Source organism: Gorilla gorilla, chromosome 9 (assembly GCF_029281585.2).
Source record: "Gorilla gorilla gorilla isolate KB3781 chromosome 9, NHGRI_mGorGor1-v2.1_pri, whole genome shotgun sequence".
Taxonomy (NCBI): Eukaryota; Metazoa; Chordata; class Mammalia; order Primates; family Hominidae; genus Gorilla; species Gorilla gorilla.
Window position 1 is genome coordinate 52,475,926 of NC_073233.2, and position 15,100 is coordinate 52,491,025.

General features: G+C 39.8%; 1 protein-coding gene across 33 annotated transcripts in view; it reads right to left on the reverse strand.

The window, feature by feature from the left end:
* PHF21A (PHD finger protein 21A) overlaps window positions 1-14,890 on the reverse strand; it is a 188,472-nt gene extending 173,582 nt beyond the window's left edge. For 7 of the 33 annotated variants that reach the window (XM_055354767.2, XM_031015997.3, XM_004051006.5 and 4 more), the window contains exon 1: window positions 14,359-14,889. The gene's annotated coding sequence lies outside the window, so the exon portion shown is untranslated. Of the gene's footprint in view, window positions 1-11,333; window positions 13,272-14,358 lie in introns of those variants that run through there. The other 26 variants (XR_010135467.1, XM_063711105.1, XM_063711096.1 and 23 more) reach the window with 15 other exon arrangements.
* Window positions 14,891-15,100: the final 210 nt, after the last annotated feature.

Genomic DNA, 15,100 nt, shown 5'->3' on the forward strand with positions numbered 1-15,100 from the left:
CACTGATAATTGCTTTTTAAGACATCTTCAAAAATGCTGCAGCAACAAGCCAAATACAACCACTTGTACTTAACATGCATGCTGCATACTCCACAATGTTACGTCACATCAGGCACAGAGAAGACGCTTACCAAGCTATCCTGCGTTCTATAAACTGCCTAACAACAGAAAAAGGCATTGCCATCTCAATGGGAGTAGAAGCTATCAGGGCAGGCAGCCCTTTCCCTTTTGGTCAACTCTGAGGAAAACAAGTAAGGTTTATATTTCTGTCTTTTAAAGCTCACCTCTCTCCAGGCCTATACTTTCAATCCTTCAGCCTTTCACAAAAAGAAAGGCTGTTTCTTTAAAATTAAAAAGCTGCAAAAGATCACTCCAACTTAAAAGTCCCACACCTTTTACCAACTGTCCTCCAGCTGTCCCCACGGCTGCCTCTTCTGCAGGAAGAATGGCCTATCTTGAGCACTCGTCTCCAAGTGGGTGTGGGTACCCTGAGGAAGGGAGCCACTGGGAAGAAATTATTACAACTTATATTTTTAAATCTCATCCTTTTAAAAATTTCAAATTTCCTATATGTTTGATAACATGCATAAAACACTAGTTTAGACTATCATACATTTAACTGGTAACCATAATTTTTAAAAGTGTAGAGAGTACTGGTCAAGATGACTGAGTCTAGAATAAAAAAGGAAAACTAGGCTCTACCACTAACTTAGTCAAATTCTTGTCTCTCAGTTTCACCATCCATAACATTAATTGAGCCCTCTGTACACTATTAGACTAGAATGAACAAGAATAAAATACTCTGTAGGACATGGTCTGAGCCACTCAAAAGGAAAAGCATATTTATGAATGCTACCAATGAGAAAAACTAAACTTGGCTTGTAAAAAACGTTGACTACTTTATAGTTTAAATAAACTGCTACATTCTACCAGGTCCAATTCTTAGAATTTTAAGTCAAGGCTTTAGCACTTCGTGGATCTAAAGAAGCATAAAGCACCTTAGATGCAAGGAGTGTATTCTAGGATTAGAAAGGCTTTTTTAAAAACTTCTATAATGAAAACTTTTTATTACCTGTGTAATAAAATGTTTTAATTTAAAAATTACAACAGTGAATTATGACTAATAATCTCAGCAACAAGTTAAAACTCTCAAAGCTGGAATCAAGAGTTCTATTTAATGTAGACTATAAGGCCTTTAGCATGTCTTTCTAAATATAATGCCAGAAAAAATGAACAGCACTCAAATAACTTACTTTTTTTTTTTAACTGCGTTAAAAAATACTGAGTTATCAGCATAGCATTTGGTAGTGGTTGAGTGAGTAGGGATAGGTGATGGGGATGAGGTCAGCCCACACTACTCACGTGAAGTTGTGAAGACCAGGACTAATTCCTATGCAGGGTATCTTTACGCTGATTAAGCAGTACTACTTTTGAGTTTCTATTAATTAAAATATTACATGTATTATCTTGGTTTTAAAATCCTACTTTATTTTTTTTATTTTTTCTTTTTTACAGGTTTGCCCCAATTCTTGCGTACTTTACTTTGTAAATGTGAAATAAATGTGTCCTAACAACCAAGAAGAGAGATTACCAGTTTTTTTAAATGTTACCTGAAAACACAATTGCTCTCTTTGTAAGTAGCTACTAGAATAAACTAGAATCATTTAATTCAGAAATGATGCCTCCTAAATTACTTATATAGGACAGAAAACAATGTTGTCATTTTAAACTGATTTTTTTTTAAGTTTTAAAAATAACAATGACCATTTCCTAAAGCATGAGGTACAATGAATCTAGGGCATTAGGTTTGGAATCTTAATGTATAAATCTTACCCACCTCTCTTCCTCCAACCTTACTCCCACTTCCCACATGAGCCCTATTTTCAAAAATAAACAAGTTTTTTAAATAGTCACCTGGAAAAAAGTAAACTTTGAGAGTATTATGGTATAATTAAACTTCTTTAAAAATGTGTGTGTGTGTGTGTGTGTATATATATATAATACATATGTAAATGCACAGGAAAAGTTTAAAAGTAGGATGGGAACGGAATGACTAATTTTTTACTTTATACGTATCTATATTGCTAGAATGACTTTCTAACTTAGATGCACAGCTTTTGTAATATTTCTTGAAAGGACACTTATCTAACACTCTAAAACGTTGATCGTTATATAAGGACTGACTGAAATAGTGAATGTAAACCATTTGCACCTACTAAAAAAAGTATTAAACTAACTTACACTGTGCTTTATAAAGTGCCCAACTTCCAAACTTTAAGAAATAGCTATTAGACCCCACCCCATGCTACGCACTATGCTTGGCAATGGATATACAAGGATAAACAAAGCAGGCACTGTCCCAAATGTCTTCATTTCCATCCCATTCCAATGTTTACTATTTTCAAACTACTCAACCTAACCCAACCAAAATCAACATGAAACAGCCTCAAAATGATACACTGTAGCTGTGGCCATTTCAGTAAATTGAAAACTTCTTTAGTAATTCATTTCTAGGTATCTATGGGAATTACATAGTTTAGTATAGCATTTTGGACATTTAAGAGCAAGGGCTCAGGAATCAAACCTGGGCTTGAATCCAGGTTGTATCATTTGTTACCTATGTGATCCGAGGGAAACCTCTACTTCCTCATTTGTAAAATAGAGGTAGGATAATAATAGTAAATCCTCAGAATATTGCTGTGAGGATTAAAACTAAATAAGATCCTATGTGTAAAAAGGCTTAGCACTATACATAATAAACACTCTTTATTATTGATGACAACAGATAAACCTAAGGTACAAAAACCGTTCACAACTTGTCAAACATTTAAAATCTATGTCATTTCTCCAAAATGTATGTCACTTCTCCAAACACAAATATATATATTTATGTAAGTTTGTATATTAACACATAAAAATAAAATTTGTATAGTTAGTAAAATAAAATTTTTAAAACACAAAAGCTCATAATTAAAATTTTTCATTCCCATGACAACACACCAGTACATTTATATTTATAATATACACACAAATGTACCAATGTGTATATTGTTAAGAACTACACCATAAACACACACGTAAACACATGTCAAGAATTTGTCTGTTGGGCCAGGCGTGGTGGTTTAGGCCTGTAATCCCAGCACTTTGGGAAGGTGAGGCAGGTGGATCACTTGAGATCAGGAGTTAGAGACCAGTCTACCCAACATGGTGAAACCCTGTCTCTACTGAAAATACAAAAATTAGCCGGGTGTGGTGGCACATGCCTGTAGTCCCAACTACTTGGGAAGGCTGAGGAAGGAGAATCACTTGAACCTAGGAGGTAGTGGTTGCAGTGAGCTGAGATAGCCCCCCTGCACTCCAGCCTCGGCAACAGGGCAAGACTCCGTGTCAAAAAAAAAAAAAAAAAAAAGTACTGGTCTATTGGGAGCAGGGTGGATCACTAATTTTTTGGTTCTAACTCATTATTTAAAATTGTATAATATTAATATTATTAACATGATACAGATAAATATCTTAAAACCCAGCCCCTTATTGCTGATTAAAAATTCAATTTACATACACAACTTTAGTAATATAAAGTACATTCATGAGTATTATCTTATCTAATCCTTTTAATATCATAGTGAAGCAGGCCCTTATTATTATCCCCATTTTACCACTGGGTAAACTAAAGCCCAGCAAGGATGAACTTCCCAAGAGTGTACAGCTACGTGACAGGACTACACTTAAGACCAAGTCTTCTGACATCATCACAACTGTTTCCTTTATACTGGCCTGGGGCATTTCATTAAAAAAGAAAACTGTGTTCAATAATTTAGGTGTGTCAAAGGTCTCTACACTGAATCCACATGGCTGCCCAGTTTTACTCTCCTTATTTCCTCTCCTGATTTCCAACTTTAGTATTTCAGTAATCACATGGGTACATATAATGATAAAAATATGGAATGAGAATTCCTACAAACCTGATATTTTCTATATTGGCCCATTAACACCAGGGACTATTTTTCTCCTTATACTTAGCCCTTTGTATTAACTCATTTGTAACTGCTGAATTTATTTTATTTTAATATTAGGTCTTGAAAAGACAAATTGATGTCATATAAATAAAACAGCTTATAAAGTAGAAGCATATCAGACCAGATTCCATACATTTTGGACACATCTAATGTCTAGATGTAGACTATCTAATGTCTAATCTACATATTAACAATTTTTTTTTTTTTTTGAGACAGTCTTGCTCTCTCTCCCAGGCTGGAGTGCAATGGCACAACCTCAGCTCACTGCAACCTCCGCCTTCTGGGTTCAAGCAATTCTCCTGCCTCAGCCTCCCGAGTAGCTGGGATTACAGGCACCTGCCACCACGCCCAGCTAATTTCTATTTTCAGTAGAGATGAGGTTTTGCCATGTTGGCCAGACTGGTCTCGAACTCTCGACCTCAGGTGATCCACCCGCCTCGGCCTACCAAAGAGCTGGGATTACAGGCGTGAGCCACCGCGCCTGGCCATATTAACAAATTTTAAATCACAACTATGTGGGGGGGGAGGCTAGTATTATTACAGCAGATTGGTTTGCTATATAAACAAGTACTTTAAAAAATATTTATTGGGCCAGGCGTGGTGGGTCATGCCTGTAATCCCAGCACTTTGGGAGGCCGAGGTGGGCAGATCACTTGAGGCCAAGAGTTAGAGACCAGCCTGGCCAACATGGTGAAACCCCATCTCTACTAAAAATATAACAATTAGCCAGGCATGGAGGTGCAGGCCTGTAATTCCAGCTGCTCGAGAGGCTGAGGCATGAGAACTGCTGGATCCTGGGAGGCAGAGGTTGCAGTGAGCCGATATCGCGCCACTGCACTCCATATCCAGCCTGGGCAACACGGCAAGACTCCGTCTCAAATAAATAAATAAATAAATAAAACTAAAGGCAGAGTTTTCTTAAATAAACATGGTAGCCCTCAGCAACAATCTTGTAAGAACTCCTCGCAAGAGAAAAAGCTGGAATAAGATACTGGCTAAGCAAGTAAGAAAGGCACTGCCCTGCTTCTGCATACATTCAAACTAAGACATATACATTGCAGCTTACGCTTATATTTTCCAATATCCCCAGGCATCCCTTTCCCTTCTCAAACAGCCAAAAGGGACCAGCCATGCAAATAAAAATACAAGTTCAAGAGCCTAAAAGAAGTCAGTGTCCTAAAAGAGAAAATTAATGTAAAGACTTAAGATTTTTTGAAACTACACTTTCTTTCTGGGGCTGTTTACCGGCCTCCAATACATCAATCCTGTAACACTGTGAACTACAGTGATAGATTGGTACATGCTTCTAAACACAACAGAATTTTTCCAAGGTTACATACACTGTAACAAAAGGGGCATTTTGCAGCATCTTATTTTCCTTAATCAACTAGTTTGGATATTCTACCAGTGCAAACATTGTAAACAATAAATTTTCATTATCTTTTGAACTTTCTGAAGTCAACGAAAGGCTTGTGGTATAGATGCAATGAGTACTAGACAGGCAGAGCTGAATACTAGTCAAAATATTCAGTTACTGGTGTGATAGTCCTTTTGGGGGCATACATCACTTAGGGAGAAACTGAGGTGCAAGGACATTTTACATACAGCAAAAACATTCTCAGGAATTTGTCACATCATTACCATAAGCCAAAAATCTCAAGGTCTTAGAACAGCCTGAGCTTCTGATCAAATTATATTGTAAAAAGAGAGGAAAAAAATGTGAAGCGTGCTATTTTTTAAAATAACAGTAACTACTACTACTGCTGCTGCTGCTAATTCTAAACGTTTGCTGAGCCCTTATTATGTGCCAAGCACTGTGCTAGGCACGGTCATAGATTTTAACAATTAATCCCTGCAACAACCCTCTGATATTAGTTAATAAAATTAAAGTAGAATCCTCACCAAAAAAATTTAAACTTTCCAAATAAAAATATAAATAAATTATTAAAGACATTTCCCCTCTTTCTCTGCCTCAGACTACATTTTCAAGCATTAAATTTACACTAAAATCACATTTATTTTCAGGAATTCCAGTTAAAGCATACAGATATTCAAGATGTTGACAATTATTACAGAAGAATCACAGAACTCTGAAATTAAATACTGGCACAGAAAACCTTCCATCCAACCTTACGGAACAACTATCCCCATTTAAAAAAAAAAAGGAACAGCATATATATCAGGCTTGATAATAAGAGGCTTCTCATGCCCACACTAGCAATCAATGATGCCATAATTATAAAGAGACCTGTATCGCCACATGCATAAAAATAATTTACATCTGCTAAGTCAAGTTTTCAATATATTATTTTGTGTGTAAACCTTATAGTAGCTGATAAAAATACAATAAACTAATCTACGGTAAACTAAAACACTAGGTTGTTTCTGAAGACTCACTTTAGAATTTGAGCAGCATAATAATCATAATATTAGTAATCAAACTACTTAGCAGAAAGTTCTTAGAGGCCTGGGAAGCTGTGTGTAAAATGGAGCAGACAAGAAGGAAGGGTTTTCCGTACTGTTTAAATCAACTACAGGTCCCAGCATGCAGTGCTCTAATCTGAAGTTAAGCAAAAACTGCAATGCATACTGGGACTTGTAGTAAGTAAACCACGTTATCACAGCAAGTTTCAAGAAAGTCTGAACTATCTAGCACAATTTGACTATATCTTATTATCAGAGTCTAATCAAATTTAAATCAAATTTGTATGTTCTCTGCTGTGGCACACAGTTTCTCTAGCACATACTGGAAAAAGTATCAATATTTAGACCAATATTTTCACATTAGAAAAATCTTACGTAGGAGAAGCACAGAAAAAAATGCTGAAAAAGCAAAGAAACTTGATGTAATAAAAAATATAATTTTTGAAATAGTTTTTTAAAGTTTGAATGGATCCATTTCAACATTCTCTAATCCTCCCCCACAAAAAAGTTTAATTGTTTTGGCTGGGCACGGTGGCTCACGCCTGTAATCCCAACACTTTAGGAGGCCAAGGCGGGTGGATTACGGGATCAAGAGATCGAGACCATCCTGGCCAACATGGTGAAACCGTCTCTACTAAAAATACAAAAATTAGCTGGGCGTGGTGGCACACGCCTGTAGTCCCAGCTACTCAGGAGGCTGAGACAGGAGAATTGCTTGAACCTGGGAGGTGGAGGCTGCAGTGAGCTAATATCGCACCACTGCACTCCAGCCTGGTGACAGTGCGAGATTCATTCTCAAAAAAAAAAAAAAAAAAAAAGTTTAATTGTTTTAACAGGTTGCTTTTTAACAATTATTCAAGATGTATTTTATAAATAATTTTTCTTGAAGAAAATTCTCAGAAGCAAACATTCCCCATATTCTAATATTGCCCACCAGGAAATAATTTTTATAGTAATACACACACACCCCATCACAAAAACAAACAAAAAATACTGAAGTTCTGCTTTTGTCAAGTCCTTACTCAATACTTATGCCCTCCATTCCTCACCTCTAATTCCCTACACACACACACACACACACACACATCCCCACACACACACGCTTCTACAAAGAACACTTAGAAAAACAGTATTCCAACTACAAGCCCACTTCTCTCATCCACTGACCTCTTCTGAAAACACAAAAGATTTTTTAACCTATCAGTAACACGTCCAAACACAAGCTGATAAGTTTGAGCTAGAATTTACATATATACAGTTGCTACACACCCTCCTATTTTCTGCAAGTCTGTGGAAGGAGGCTGGGAAAAAACTAAGTGCAATCTGCATCAGGAGGCCTAACACAGGTGGTGGGTTATTTTCAGGCAACAGCACCTTCACAAACATGTTTTGGAATATAGTCCAAGAAATTCCTAACAAGGAAAGATAAGCTGGCACACAAATTTAACGCAATCCAGCTAAAAATCATCTGCAACACATGCTACTACATTTCACCATAAAAGTGACGGGCTACTATAAAGGATTTGAAGCTTCATCAATACAACATACTGTCCATAAGGCCAGAGATAGCAGTTGCCATGGTTACTATACCCACTTTTATCAGGAAATTACTGTCATTACCCCAAAGTTTTGGGTACTTATTTAAAATTTAAAAAAAACACACACAATTTAGGGTTCTGACTGTTAATTGAGTGAAATAATCAACTACTGTTTGATTTGTAAGTATGTCGCTTTGGAGATGCACATGGTTAACAATACTTGGATCTGCAGCAGAAAAAAAATCAATTCCTTTCTGCTGCTCCTTCTCCTCAAGTACTGACAGTTTGTATTCTCAATGCAGCCAAAACAATAAAACAAAACCCATCTTTTTGGCTTCTGTGTTTAAGTTATTTTTTCCCCTAGGCCCACAAACAGAGTCAAAATAAAGCCTAGATCATCAACCTGTTAGGCCTCATCCCCTTCCTATCCCCTCCATACTGGTTCACTTTCTTGACTACTTAGAAAAGCAGAAAACATTTCTGTAACTGATTCCAAAGTATAGAAAAGAATAGTTGCCTTCAACTGAGATATTTTCACCAAAGTCTTTTTTATTTATTTTTTTTTAAGGCAGGGAGAGGGGAGAGACTTGCAGGGTACTAAAAGGGAGAAGTGGAGGAGTATTCAAATTGCCACACAAGTCTAGTGTAAGAAAGTTGCTTTAGAAGAGTCCAAAGGATGGCTGAACCTCACATATAATTTCTAAAAGCTTTGGAAGAGTTCACCATAATTTTAAGAGTGAATTGAGGGACAAGTAATAGAAAAGTTATTCATAAAAGTCTACTTCAACATTTTCACAAAACATAACTATTCAAAAATTTAACACACATATAAGAATTATACGAAAGCCTACAAAATAGTATGGCCACATATACACATAAACATACAAAGTAGAAAACATAAGCTATTTAAGAAATAATTATCTACAATAAATTCAATGCAATGTTAACATATTATCTCTTTTTTAAAAAATCGCAAAGCAGCAAAAACATACACCTGAGAAAATTAATGTGATCAAAACGTTAAAGAATTCTTAGGCCTATGAAAAAAGCCCATGTACAAAAGCTCCTGAGAAGTCAACATAAATCATTAACATTTCCCAGCACAAAATAATATGAAAATTCAAACATGTTTCAAGAAATCAGTTCTAGATATAGATATAGAAGAATTCCATTAAAGGTCAGAGACCTAAAACTTTAATTCCTTCCCTTCTCTGTTTGAATAGTAATTAAATACAAAAGCCTTCAGCAATAAAATACTAAGGATACAAAATTTAAAAGCACATTAATATAAGCTTAACTTCAGTATGTCTTCACAGAAAGCTTTACTATTCACTGTCTGTAGGATGAAAAAGTTAATAACACCCTGAGAGGTTTCATTTTTATCTAAACAGTTAAGTGTTTTTCTCACCGTTCACAGAAGCAAGTTTCTACATTTACTTTCTAAAGGGGGCAATTTCAAAAGAATAGTCACTTCTAAAATTTAAGTTACTATACCTTTTGATAGGCTCATAAACACAGGGTTCCTAATTATCTATATTTTACTTTAAAATGTTTCTATTCCAAATTTGTGAGCAGAGTTTATAAGAAAGCTGAAACTCAAGGCTTTAAACTTTTGGGTTATTTTTACACAAAAATATTTCAGTGCACTCCTCTAAATTTGAGTAGTCATTTCCTTGTGCATCCTTCTAAAATAGAAAAACAAAAATGATATATCCATATATACCTAATACTAACACATGCAGATATACATCTTTTTCACTGTGAAACAAGCTTGAAAGCTTTAGGCAGTAAGAATTTTTCAGAAAGTTAGCAGAGTCAGTCAAAACATTCAAAACTTGAACCATGACATCTGTTACTCTGTGTCAATAAGAGTCTATAGAAGAATCAGGGAACTTACTCACTAAAATCAACTACTATCACATCACATCAATGGAGAAATGAAGAAAAACTGTAATAGGAGACATACAATTCACAGGATCTTCAAAAGGGAAAATGATCTTTTTTTTTTTTTTAATTATGAGAAACTGACTAGGCAGCATTTTTTCAAAAGCAGCTTCAAAACTATAACAAAGACATTTTTGGTAACCACAGCAGTATTTAAAAAACAAAAATTTAGGCCAGGCGCGGTGGCTCACGCCTATAATCCCAGCACTTTGGGAGGCCGAGGCAGGTGGATCACCTGAGGTCAGGAGTTCAAGACCAGCCTGACCAACATGGTGATACCCCATCTCTACTCAAAATACAAAACTTAGCCGGGCGTAGTGGCGGACACCTCTAATCACAGCCACTCAGGAGGCTGAGAGGCAGGAGAATCGCTTGAACCTGGGAGGCAGAAGTTGCAGTGAGCCGAGATCACGCCGCTGCACTCCAGCCTGGGCAACAGAGCGAGACTCCGTCTCAAAAAATAAAAAAATAAAAAAACTATAGTGTCCAGGGTGCACTTTAAATGTATTACTTTCTCAACTGATATGGAAAAAGTTAGCATTTTAAGACAGAAGCTTCTGTCCATGTATTAATTAGTTACCTATCTCAACAACTTAATATCTGCATGCTTTCTTACCATTTATGAAGAACTTTTATATGTATTATCTCATTTGGTCTTACTGAGAAAACAGTATTTTGCCTACAAAATAGACAAAATTCAAAGCAGATTTATCAAACTTTCTAGCATCCCCAAATTTTTAAAACTTTGACACAAAACTTTACAAGCAACCACAGTGGCATGATATTTTCAGTGATAATCAATTCACCTAACACTAACAGAGTTTCAAAGGACCATGTGCTGTAAATGCTATGAAACTGTTAAAGTAGCTATATTCATCTTTATGCAGTTACTGTTACATCAACAATGACCTACCACTGATACAACTTGACTTACAGTTCAAGAATCTCAGTCTTTGCAGGCTAACTTAAGTACATCAACCATATGTATTTATAAAGCTGAGTGCCTAAAAATTGATCTATATTAGAATCATAGTCTGTAAATCCGAGGGGAAAAAACTACAAGAAGTCTAAAATTTTTTCAACACACTATACCCCTTTCCAAAATCTCAACTACTCTATATCCTATTTGTATTAATATTATAGGGATGATAACAAGGCTTAAAAGCCCTAAATCATACCAACTACTTTTGTTTATAACAATTACAAATAATTTTTTAAAATACATGCTCAACATCCCACTCATCAACACAAGACTAATTCCCCTTCCAAATAAAATAATTCTAAACAGTGCTCTGTACCAAGGGCGAGAATCCTTATACTATCCGCAATCACACATCTACTTTGTATAGTCAAAGACTTCACTTTCAAGTAGCAAACATAATTTATGAATGGAATTTTTAAATGGACTTACTCAAAATCTTTCTGGAACTTTAAGGTGTTACTCCTGTTGCTTAGCTGAAGCTAAGTAGAGCTGTAATAAGTAGCAAGACCCTCAAAATTCAAAAATTTCCTTTATCTTGCTGTAGCACCTCCTGCTGGATAGCATTTAGAGATCTTCATGTAAGCAGAAGAAGAGTATTTCAGAGGCAGCTCCTTCCAGACGACTGAATAGGAAAAAGGATGGACCCTTCAAAGCTAAAAGAAATAGGCCCCATCCGTCACTTATACCTTCTAAAAATACAACTTAGCCCAGGTAGGTGTCTTTTTCATCTATTACTACTCCAGTTCCACAAAGACTTGCCTCAGTCCAAAATACAACATGCTTAAATAAAGCCTGCAAAATTGTCTAAAAACTAAGTTAAAAAGCATTCAATAGCACCCAAGCAAAAAACTTTATTATGGGCAGCCAAGCAATGTCAGTCAAACTGCAAATACTATTATGTTACCAAAAGCAAAAGTCTGACGTAAAAAAAAAAAAAAGCCCCTGGAATATTCGTAACATGTTAGCCAGATGTTTGTGTTTTGAGAACTTTGTGCACTATTACTATGCTCTTCACTTAAGGATAGCCGTACATCTACAAACGTTTTAAGTACAGAAATTTTTTTATAAACATTAGCATAACTGTACACAAAATTTCCTCTTTGCCATGAAAAGATAGGTCCTGGGATTTGAAAACGTATTTTTCAGACATTTTTAATGACCCCCTAAAATAAACTAGTTTTAAGCCCACAACACCGATTCCATAAACAAGTGAAGACAGAAGAAGAGAATAAGAAGGAACTTACCAAAATTAAAATGAATAATAGTATTTCCAGTAAAAATGTAGTAACAGTTTCCAACAATGCTGTAAACCAAATAAATTGTGAAACTTAAAAAAGGAAGGAGGGGGCCAGTCTTCAAAGACCAAAAGCAAAGCTGACCTATTTATTTCTATTGCTTAGAGTGAACACCAGATGTAAACAAATATCATAAACACTGAAAAGTATGCTTACATGGTTTAGCCTCAATTTCAGTACCCTTACCAGGCCCTCAATAAAACTACAGATGTTGGTGAGAACTCGCTCAAAAAGGAGATAATTCCAACCCCTCGCCTTAAAGAATCCCTATCAAGTGAACCTGTGAAAAGACTTCCTTCCCAGAGTGCACAACTGCTTTAAAAAAAAAAAAAACTTTCATCAGCCCAAATTAATCTGATTCTAATATTCAACTATCCATTATTTATATATAAATGTTCTTCCCTCTCTAACTTTCCCAGCTCGAGCATCTACATTCCTGACACCGACTATTAGCAAAAATGCACAACTCCTTTCCCAGCTATGGGGCAAATCTTTGAAATCCGCAACACAGCCACAAAGTTCACTGTCAAGGCCAGGTGATGAGGCCCACACATGCCCGGACCTTCACTCAGATTTGAAATTCTAGAAATCCATACTCCCAGAGACATCATTTTAAAAACAACACAATGTGGACGTGCAGAGTGAGATCCTCTACTTCCAGACCTAAACAAAGAATATTTCAACATATGACCGGAATATGATGACACCAGATTCACCAATGAAAACAAAACCTGCCGACCATTAGCAGTCGTACCCTCATCACAACAACTCAACTACTTAGAAATCACTCTCGGCACATCTGCACCCGACAACCGGCCTGTGGCCTTCTCCGGGGGTGCAAGCCACAGACAAAGTTGAAAGAAGGCGTTCTCCTCCGGTGCCCAATCTCGATACCAACCCCTCCCCTACCAGGGCCACCTTGCTGCTACCCACCATCGCGAACGTGGTCAGGGGAAAAAAAAAAAAAAAAGAAATCCTAACAGCACCGCTCAGCAGAATAAAGAGACCAAAGAGAGGATGACGAGAAGTGTTGGGAACTGCGTGCACGACGGGGCTGGACCAAACGGAAAGAGTCCCACTCCGCGCGCCCCTCCCCCCCGCGGGGGCGCGGGCGGGGGAGGGGCGGCCGCGGCCCCTCTCGGAGCAGCCTGTCCGCCCCGGCCCGCTCGGGGTCCCGGGGGCGCCCCGCGGCCGCCGGCGGCGGGGGCGAATGCGGGAGGGCCGGCCCCGGGGTGAGGGGTGCAGGCAGACTCTCCGGAATAACAAGTTGCAGAAGAAGAAGAATAAGCGGAATTTCCCCAACGCTGCTCCGGCCACCCAAGACAAATGCACCAACACACTCACACTCACACACACACATACACAAACACACACACTCGGGCCCGGCAGCGTCAGCAGCCGCAGCTTTTTTTTTTTTTTAAACCAGATCCCTCAGTCACCAAACAAGATGGTTTTCCAAAAAATATTTTTTTTAATTAAATAAATAATCATAATAAAAACTTCCCCCCGACAGCATCCCGGGGTGGGGTGGGGGGGATGGAGGAGCCCCAGCTACCCTCCCCGGGCCGAGGGACAGCCGAGGGGGGGCGGGCGAGGCTCCGTGCCCCCCGCCCCCGCCCGCAGCCCCCGGCCGGCCCCCCGCCGGGACAATGTGACGCCCCCTCCCCGCCGCCCCCGGCACGCCGCCTCTGTCACCCGCTCCGGCCCTGCACTCTGCGCCCAGGCTCCCGAGGCTGCTCATAAACTTACTTCCAATTTATCCTGGGGAGGGGTGGAGGGCAGAGGGGAGGAGGGGGGGGAGCCAAGGTTTTCCCATTGTCTTTTTTTTCGGGGGGGGAGGTATGGGAAGGGCACGCAGGGGGGCGCCCCGAAGGGGAAGTTATTGCTCAAATCTCAAGTTGACTGAGGGGTCCTGACGAGAACACCCCCCTTTCCCTCCTCCCTCCCACACACCCCTCCCCTCCCCCTACCTCCCCCCACAACAAACTCCAAGCAGGCAGCCCCTGATCCTCCCAGAGACAAACACCAGCGACAAGACAGAGGGAGAGAGGAGAGAGGCAGAGGGGGAAGGGGGAGGGAGGGGAAATAGAGCTACTCCAGAAAAAAAGAGAGAGAGGAGAGTGAGGAGAAGAGAGAATGGAAAAGCTGGGATACTGCACCCTCCTGCTGCTGGCTGGCTGTCCCCCCTGGCAGCTGGAGGCAGGAACTCTGAGCAGGAGAAGCAGGAGGAGGAGGAGGAGGGAACTCTTCTTCATGGGGAGGGAGGGAAGAAGCTGGAGCTGCTGCTGCTGCTTCTGCTGCTGCTCTGGGCCTCTCGCACTTTTTAGATATTAGTGTGTTAAGATGGTAGGTTGTTCCCTTCTCCCTCCTCCTCCTCCTCCTCTCCTCTCCTCTCTCTCTCACTCACTCTCTCTCTCTCTGTCTCTCTCTCTGGGCTGTTTCTTTCCTCCTCTTCCCCAGGCAAGGGGGGGTGGGGAGGAGGGGGTTGGGGGGAGGAACTGGATCCTCCTCCTCCTCCAGGAGGGACACACACAGGCCCCGGGCCGGAATCGGGAGGGGGGAATCAGAGCAGCAGGAGAGAAACTGTAGAAGACAAACAAGCCCAACTCTTCATCCTCCTCCTCCTCTCAGCAGCAGCAGCGAGCACCACCAGCCCATTCACCACCCGGCCCCGGGCCGCAGCACCTCCGCCGCCTCAGCCCGGGGATCCCTCCGCCCAGGCCCAGACACACTCGCCCGCGCGGGAGCCCGCCGCGCGGCCCCGCCGGCCCGCTGCCGCCGCCGCCGTGCGCGCCCCCGCCGCTCCCGAGAGCCGGGCGAGAGGGACTGGGGCTGGGAAAGCGGGGACGAGGGCGAGGGGAGAGGAGGCGCCGGGGGAGAGCGGGCCGCGGCGGGGAGGGA